Consider the following 8,664-nt stretch of genomic DNA (forward strand, 5'->3'; position numbering starts at 1 on the left):
ATTGCATGGAGTTGTTGCGACCCAGGTACAGGACCTTGCATTTTGTCTTGTTGAACCTCATACCACTGGCCACACACTGATCCAGCCTGTCCAGATCCCTCTGCAGAGACTTCCTACTCTCAGACAGATCAACACTTCCACCCCACTTGGTGTCATCTACAAACCCACCAAGGGTGCACTGGATCCCCTCATCCAGATCATTGATACAGATACTAAACAGAACTGGCCCCAATACTGAGCCCTAGGGACCAATTGTGACCATCTGCCAACTGGATTTAACCCCATTCACCACTGCTGTTTGTGCTCTGCTATCCAGCCAGATTTTTAACCAGTGAAGAATATACCCATTCAAGCCATGAGCAGCCCATTTCTCAAGGAGAACGGTTATCAAAGGCTTTACTAAAGTCCAAGTAAACAATATCCACAGCCTCTCCCTCATCCACTAAGCAGTTCCCTTGGCACAGAAGATCTGGTTAGTCCAGCAGGACCTGCCTTTCATAACCAATGCTGACTGGGCCTGATCACCTGGTTGTCCTGTCCGGGCCACATGACAGCACCCAACGTGGTCTGCTCCATAACCTTCCACAACACTGAGGTTGGACTGACAGGCCTGTGTCACCCCACTACCTAAAGACAGAGTTTGCAATCCAAATGCAAACTCCAGTAGTGCCTGTAACAAAACAGGCCAGAGAAGGCTTGAGGGAAATGCCTTCAAATTTCAATTTATAGTATATAAAAGAGGTGTAAATCTCACTCCAAGAAGTGGCAGCAAAGCACAACCAAGTTATAAAATTCAGTATGTAACAACCAGTTTAAAGTGACACAACGAGACGAAGTAGGCATTTTGAGTAATATAACTAAATTTCTATATTAAATTTCTGTGGTAAATTGCCATTTTAAACACTATTATATAAGAAAAATTTCTGCTTAGTTCTAAAGACATTCTTAGCTGAAGCCCTTTATAGAACAGCAGCAATGTGGGATCTCCATAGCAGGGATTTCAGAGAGGAGAAAAAGCTCATGTGATCCTGAGAACCTTTTTTCATTAATAAAGGGAGAGCCAGCTCACACAATTTATTCTATCATGATTTCTTTGCACTTTTGTCACACAACAATGAGAAGTCCTAGTTCCCTTCCACGTCCCTCCACATGCCAGTTCCTACAAAAAGACCAATCTACTAACAGTCAAATTCAGTTTTGTGAAACTCAGCACCTCTCAAAACATATTTAAAGCAACCAACACTCATACCATTAACTGCACAAATAAGAGAACTCTTTATTGATATCCGATTTCCAGAAAAAATACACATTTTTTCATTCAAAGAATTCAATCTGTACTTGAAATCTAAGCCTTAAGTGATGCCTTACTGTGCCACCAGAGTTCTATTACAGGGTAAGCATAAAAAGTTCATCTCTTGGAAAAAAAAAATAAAAAATCACAACAGTAAGAGGCATCATTATGCTACTTCACACAAGTCTAATTTCTTTTTATTTTGACCTCTAAAGTCTATGCGAGTAAGGTCTTTTCTCCCATTAGAGACATTCTATCCATTTGTGGTTAAAATAGAATATTTTAAAGAATATTTTAAACAATAATGCCACACTTCAGAAAAACATCTCAAAATCCTACCAATCCTGAAACTTCAATGTTTTAATTTACCATTTCGACAAAGAAATCAAACTACTTATGCTCTTTTATATCTACTATCTCAAAAAATATATTATTGTCTATTGAATTATATTTCTCACCTTCTGAAAACCCATGTGGAAGTAATGGCAAAATGAATTCTATCTCATCTCAAAAAGCATTAATGTTTTTAAAATTTCTTGTGTCTACTAGTGATGACTAACATTAAAGCAATCATCCTCTAATAAAAACACAAATACCAGTACAGGCTGGGCTTGACCTACCAGAGAGCAGTTCAGCTGAGAAGGACCTGGGAGTACTGGTGGATGACAAGTTGACCATGAGCTAGCAACATGCTCTTGTAGCCAAGAGAGACAACAGCGCCCTGGGCTGCACTGAGTGTGGCCAGCAGGTCGAGGGAGGTGACCCTCACTCTTCTCAACCCTGGTGTGGCCACATCTGGAGTACTATGTCCAGTTCTGGGCTCCTCAGTACAAGAAAGACAAGAAAGACAAGGAGCTACTGGAGAGAGTCCAGCGGAAGGCCACAAGGATAATCTGGGGTCTGGACCATCTCTCTTATGAGTTTACCCTAGAGGAGACAAGACTGAGAAGGGATCTCAGTATTGCATATAAATATCTCAAAGGCAGATGCCAGGAAGATGACGCCAAAAATCTTCTCAGTGGTGCCCAGTAACAGCACAATGAGCAATGGCCATCAACTAAAACAAGAAGTGTCACCTCAACATGAGGAAGAGCTGTTTATGCTGAGGGTGGCAGAGCACTGGAACAGGCTGCCCAAGGAGGTTGTGGAGTCTCCCTCTCTGGAGACATTCAAAATCCATGTAGACACAGTCCTATGTAACCTGCTCCAGGTGGCCCTGCCTTTGCACAGGGATTGGACTAGATGATCTCTAGAGGTCCCTTCCAACCCAAGCGATTCTGTGGTTCTCTGACATGAACATACTCATGGAACCAAATTGATCTTTGGCAGTCAATTCAATTTAGCATATACTACTCTTATGACCATAACCAGCAACCAACAGAGTTACTGGTACAGTAGCATTTTCACGTAACAAAACCAGACAAGTATTACTCTTTATCTTTTTGCCAACCTCCTACCACTCCCATAACCTTCACTGAAACATACCATCTCTGCTGAAAATAGACCTCTGATATTTTGAGCAAATGCTTACTGCATAGTAGCTTTATCATCCAGCTACAATGGATGCAGTAAGATGCAAATTGAACTAAAACTGAATGGTCGTCACCCAACAATCCAAGTTTTACAACAGCACAGCAAAACCTGCCATTGAAATCATTGTTACAGGTTATTTTAACACTATTTTAATAAAGATATACTTGTAGTCTTAATTCAAGTTATTAGGAGCAAAATGCCAACAATGTGGGGTATTAAATATCAAAACATTAGAAGTTGGTATGTGAATCCGGAAGACTCAAAGCTAAGACTATACGGTAAAATTGGGTTTCTTTCCACTAATACTGTTAATAAATAGATGATGAAAATAATATGAACAGCAAACTAGAGGATCCATTTAAGGATCTGTTACAACTACTTCCCAAGGGAGCCCATATACATTCATTTAGTAAAGTCATACTGCATTTTTAAACTTACAGTGGAGACTTTATTGAAAGTGAAGCTAACAAATTAATCTTGATACATCTCTTTTTTTCTTTTCTTTCCTTTTGACATTCACTATACTGATATTTGCACTAAAACATTAGAAGTTAGCAGTTATGTAGGTAATACCAAGCTAGTTACCTAAATAATTTCAGTTTATTAAACCATTGCTTATTCCACACTATCCTACGAGTTACTAAAAATAGTACTGTGAAAAAAGGATAACTTGATATAAATAAAGCACACATCATTCTCTACTGTCAAAATGCAAGACAACTCAAAGTGGAATATATGAGGCACAAGAATATTCCTAAACTGATTTTCAGTCTATAAGAGTGAGAGAAGACCACAGAAATTATGGATTTCTATTGTGTAATGCTATGAAACAACTTCTGCAGCATAGTTTGAAGGTGGAAAGAAAGACACATACTATCCTAAATCAGTACTATGCTTTCACTTGCCACTCCTGATATTTCTGAACAACCTGCTACCACAAAATATTCCCAAAAGCATATATATCTATGTGAATAATTTTATCGTTACTCAGCTGCTTGAAACAAACAAGAAAAGTTAAGTACTATAAAACAACTCAAACTATTTAACTACTTTGCTTTTACTCAAAGAAACACTTCTTAGAGTCTAGCTAAAATAAAGTCAGCCAAATCAAAATTCTTTTTTTTGATCATTACAGGATTAAGTAAGTTTTATTGTTAACTATCCTATTTAGTTTTAAATACAGAACTATGTAATTCTCTCACTCTAGAGAATATCTAGCTCTAAGAAGATTCTAGAAATACATAACCTACAGGTCTTTACTGAAGGTATGTATGTATACACAAATACACATATTTTTGAAAGCATACACAAGATACTGTAAACACAAAATGTGGGTATTCATTGGGGCCAACAGCTGTTAGTTTAGCACTAATATAGACCAAAACAGAGTACCAGAAACTCTCTGCATACAATGGCACAGCACATTGTGCAGTGAATGCCATCAGCATTCTTAAAGAACTGTAGTTGTGAAGTTAATTATTTGATGAACATTTTGTGCAACAGATGCCTAGATATCAAAACTCAACATACCTGAGCATGGATTTCATTGCGTGGAAATAAGACACATGGTAAGACATGTCCTTATGATCAACAGTGTCTCCTATTGCATTATTTAGAAATAAAAATAAATAAATAAATAAATCCTTATCCATATCACCATTTGGATTTCCACATTTTTGGGTTGTTTTTTTTTCCTAAGTATAAATACCTTCTACCAAATAAGCTGAGTTCATAGAATCATAGCATAGTCAGGGTTGGAAAGGGCCTTAAGATCATATAGTTCCAACCCCCTTGCCCTGGGCAGGAACACCTCATAATAAACCATGTCACCCAAGGCTCTGTCCAACCTGGCCTTGAACACCGCCAGGGATGGAGCATTCACAACCTTCCTGGGCAACCCCTTCCAGTGCCTCACCACCCTCACAGTAAAGAACTTCCTCCTTATATCCAACCTAAACTTCCCCTGCTTAAGTTTGAACCCGTAACCCCTCTTCCTATCACTGCAGTCCCTAATGAAGAGTCCCTCCCCAGCATCCCTACAGCCCCCCTTCAGATACTGGAAGGCTGCTATGAGGTCTCCACACAGCCTTCTGTTCTCCAGGCTGAACAACCCCAACTTTCTCAGCCTGTCTTCATACGTGAGTTGTGTTTTTTTATTTTTTGGGTGGTTTTTTTTGTTTGTTTGTTTTTTTTTTTAAACCTAGAGCATCAAAGGAGAGCAAGTATTTGCAAGGTCTTTCTCACTGGACAGAGCTATTCTATAGACAGCTTTTATTATAACTAAACGCAAAAGAACGCGCGGAGGAGGTTGAAGCTGAAGTATAACAATGATCTCATGACATTCACTAAGACTGAGTATTTAGGATTGGATGAACCCATCTGGCAAACAATCTTTTTTCAAACACAGTTTTAAAAAATACAAGATTACAGCACTTGAATACAAAAAGGTTCAGTTTCTCTGCATTTCTGTTAGTGACGTAATCTTACTTAACTCTTGCCATAGCCTTAACTTACCAGAATGTTAGCAGTACTCCTGAAGCAAAGCTTTCAAAGCTGTACTTCTCCATTGGTACACAGAACAAAATTTTCCCTTGTTCAGTCAGAAGTTGGTAGAAGCATGTACATGAAAACAGTTTCTGCAAAACCTTGTTTTTCAGAAAGTTAAGTTTCTGTGAGAGCTTTACCAAAAGATTTGTCTTCCCAGTTTTAGACATCACTATCATCATATTGTTTATAGTTATAGGGGGAGGGGGAGCAATGAAAAGCAAATCAGTTACATAGTTTAGCACATTTACATCTTCACTTCTCCATTACTCTGCAGTTACACAATGAAGCTGACATTTATGGGAACTGAACTATTTTAGTTTACATTACATCACTCCTTAAGCTATGAATGGCCACTGAGGCTAGAATGACTTCAGAAAGTGAGGCTGTAGTCACAGATATCTCTACAGATCCACCCCTCATTATAAGAGGTCAGAGAGAACACATAATGGAAGCAATAAGCCCTGCTAATACCGAGTTTTGAAGTTAAACACTCATCTAACAGTTAGAGGAAGGCTTCTGCAGGTCAAACACCAAGTATCTTTTCATAGAAGATAACAGCTGAGCCATTCCTAAGACCTAGTTGCTGGGCCTTGACCCGATCTCCTTCATGTTCCAAGCGGTATCTTAACTATCAAGGACCTGAATACTTCCAGACAAATTCTGAAGAACAAAACCCCTAATGACGTCAAACCGCACGCATGCACATACAAAAAGACAGCACTACTGCCTGTGAGTAATAACCACCAGATCAGGCTCTTTTTGCGCGAGGGGCAGCGCCGAGGGGCTCGGCCCTGTCCAAGACCGCGGGGATGAGGGGCAGGCGGCTTGAAGGAGGGGAGCACTCAAGCCTTAGCTAGCTTCAGACCCGCCCAAGGCTGCCGCTAGCGAGTGCTGCCCGACAAGTTGGGCGAGGGGCCAGGCGAAGCGGTCCCGGTCCACCGGTGCTGGCGCTCCGGCCGACGGACACTCACCTGTCTGCCTTCCTCTCCCCGCCCGCCAGCGCCGCCGCGACTCCTCCGATGCCTCTCGCCACCGGAGCAGGCCCGCGGAGCCGAGAGCTGCTCCTCCTTCCCAGGCCGGCGCGCAGAGGCAACCGGCGGGCGCAAATACGGGGCCGGGGTAGCCGGTCTCCCTCCTCACCGGCGGGAACCGATCCCTGACCCGTCTCCCCAGATCCTCACCCCGCGGCAGGCTCCGGGCCAGCCCCGGCCTCCTCCTCCCCAGCTCCTGCACGGAGCCCTGCCACTGCCCGTCAGCCGCCTCCCATAGACACACTCAGCGGCGGCGCCAGGGCCCTCTCCGCGCCCGCCCGCCCGCCCTGATCCCAGCCGCACCCCTCACTCGCTTTCCCGGACTGGTCTCCCAGCCGCCATCTTGTCCGAGGAGAGAAACGACTGCACAGGCGCAGCAATAGCTGCGCGCATGCGTGAGGGCTAGAGCTGACTCACCCCCTCCTTGTAGCGTACACCTGCCGCGGCGGTAGGCCGGTGGCGGTGGGGTGGGGAGTTTGTTAGTGAGTGGTCAGCGCCGCTGACGCTGAGGGCCCTGCTGGGGTGGGTACAGAAAAGGGCAGTGTAGGTGGTGAGTGGTCTGGAGCACAAATCTGATGAGGAGCAGCTGAGAGAACGGGGGTGTTTAGTCTGGAGAAAAGAAGGCTCAGGAGGACCTTATTGCACTCTACAGTTATTAGAGAAGAGGTTGTAGTGAGGTGAGAGTAGGTCTCTTTTCCCAAGTAAGAAGTGATAGGACAAGGGGGAATGGCCTCAAGTTGTGCCAGGGGAGTTTTACATAGAATATAAGAAAAAAAATTTCTCCAAAAGGGTCATCAAGCATTGGAACAGGCTGCCCAGGGCAGTGGTGAAATCACTGGCCCTAGAAGTGTTAAAAAACTCTGTAGATGAGGACCTTAGTGGTACGGTTTAGAGGTGGTCTTGGCAGTCCTGGAGTAATGGTTTGACTTGATGATCTTAAAGATCTTTTCAGCCAAGTTGATTCTCTGATTCTATTCCTGAGCGGTGGTCTGGCTTGACTGCAGAGTAATGTACTGTGCAACCAAGCATGGAAAGTGAAGGCAAACGTGGGATGTGCTCTGTATGTGTTTGTAGCACCCTGACCCAACAGACAGGCAGTTCCCCTCCACAGAAGATGCATGCTTCCCTGTCGACATGTATTTGTCCATGTGCTCGGTGGCCTTCACCGTAGGTGGTTGAGCTTCACAATGGGAGAGGTCAGTTTCTCCTCAAGGTGGTAGCAAACTACTCTTGGAAGCAGATTAATCTTACAATTAATTTCATTCAAGGAGACTGAAAAGAGAATAACAATACCAGGTAGCAACTCTGTTTATATTTTCTTATTCAGTATTTCCTAAAGCGTCTCTGCTGAGGAAATTGTAAGCAAGCCAAACTGAAACAACTTGAAGAAAATGAAACAACAGCAGTAGTCATTTACCGTTTGCTATGCCTTATTTCCTTGAGATGATAAAGTGAACATGTATTTGACTAAGAGCTGCACCTTTATGCTGCAGTGCTGCAATCAGGTCTGTCTCCACAGGGGAAAAAAATGGGGAGAGTACGTGCCTAGCAGTGCGCCTGACCAGCTCAGAGGTATGCTGAGAGTATTTCAAGCAGCAGCTGTGGTGCTTTTGCAGCTACAGCTCCTCCCTGACCCCTGTAGCTGAACACCTGCTGCACTGCTAGCAAAGAAAGGAACTTTGGCTTACACGCCATCTGCTTCCAGGAGAGGAACAGCAAGGCACTTTATCAGACTCTTGAGCTAATCTGGCTTGTAGAAGATATGGAGGTACAAGAGAGGCAGAAAAACAGTAACTAGTTACTATTCTCAAGTGACCTGGTGATAGCTGCTCTAAAGTGTGGCATAAGGAAATGTGCTATTAGAAAACAATAGGAATTTGCCCTAGCTATGACCTCTCCTTTCCCTCCCATTGTTCCTTGTGCTGCTGCAATTCCAGAAGTAAACACAGTATTTACCTTTGTTTCTGCAGGGGAATTCACTGAATAAGGCCAAATGGTATATTGTGATAGCATAAAAGTAGCAGACTAGAATATATTTCTTAATATAGCCTTTGAATCTTTCTTGTCTTTCAGCCTGCTGACCAGTCACTTATCCGAAGTTTAGTTTTTCAGAGCATCTTCAGATGATGATCAGGCTAGTATTCAATTGCACTAAATGTTTGACACTTTTACACAAGTCCTGCCCTCAATCAATAAACGTTAAACCCTACTTAGGTCTCTACTATTGGACCATATCTTCAGGTATTTGTTGTAAGATGAACA

At 42.8% G+C, this 8,664-nt stretch overlaps 1 protein-coding gene across 3 annotated transcripts in view; it reads right to left on the minus strand.

Moving 5' to 3' along the window:
- APC (APC regulator of WNT signaling pathway) overlaps positions 1 to 6,755 on the minus strand; it is an 89,784-nt gene extending 83,029 nt beyond the window's left edge. For all 3 annotated transcript variants that reach the window (XM_080637799.1, XM_080637800.1, XM_080637797.1), the window contains exon 1: positions 6,706 to 6,755. The gene's annotated coding sequence lies outside the window, so the exon portion shown is untranslated. The remainder of the gene's footprint in view (positions 1 to 6,705) is intronic.
- Between the last annotated feature and the right edge of the window lie 1,909 nt (positions 6,756 to 8,664).

This window comes from Psittacula echo (assembly GCF_963264785.1).
Source record: "Psittacula echo genome assembly, chromosome: Z".
Lineage (NCBI taxonomy): Eukaryota > Metazoa > Chordata > Aves > Psittaciformes > Psittacidae > Psittacula > Psittacula echo.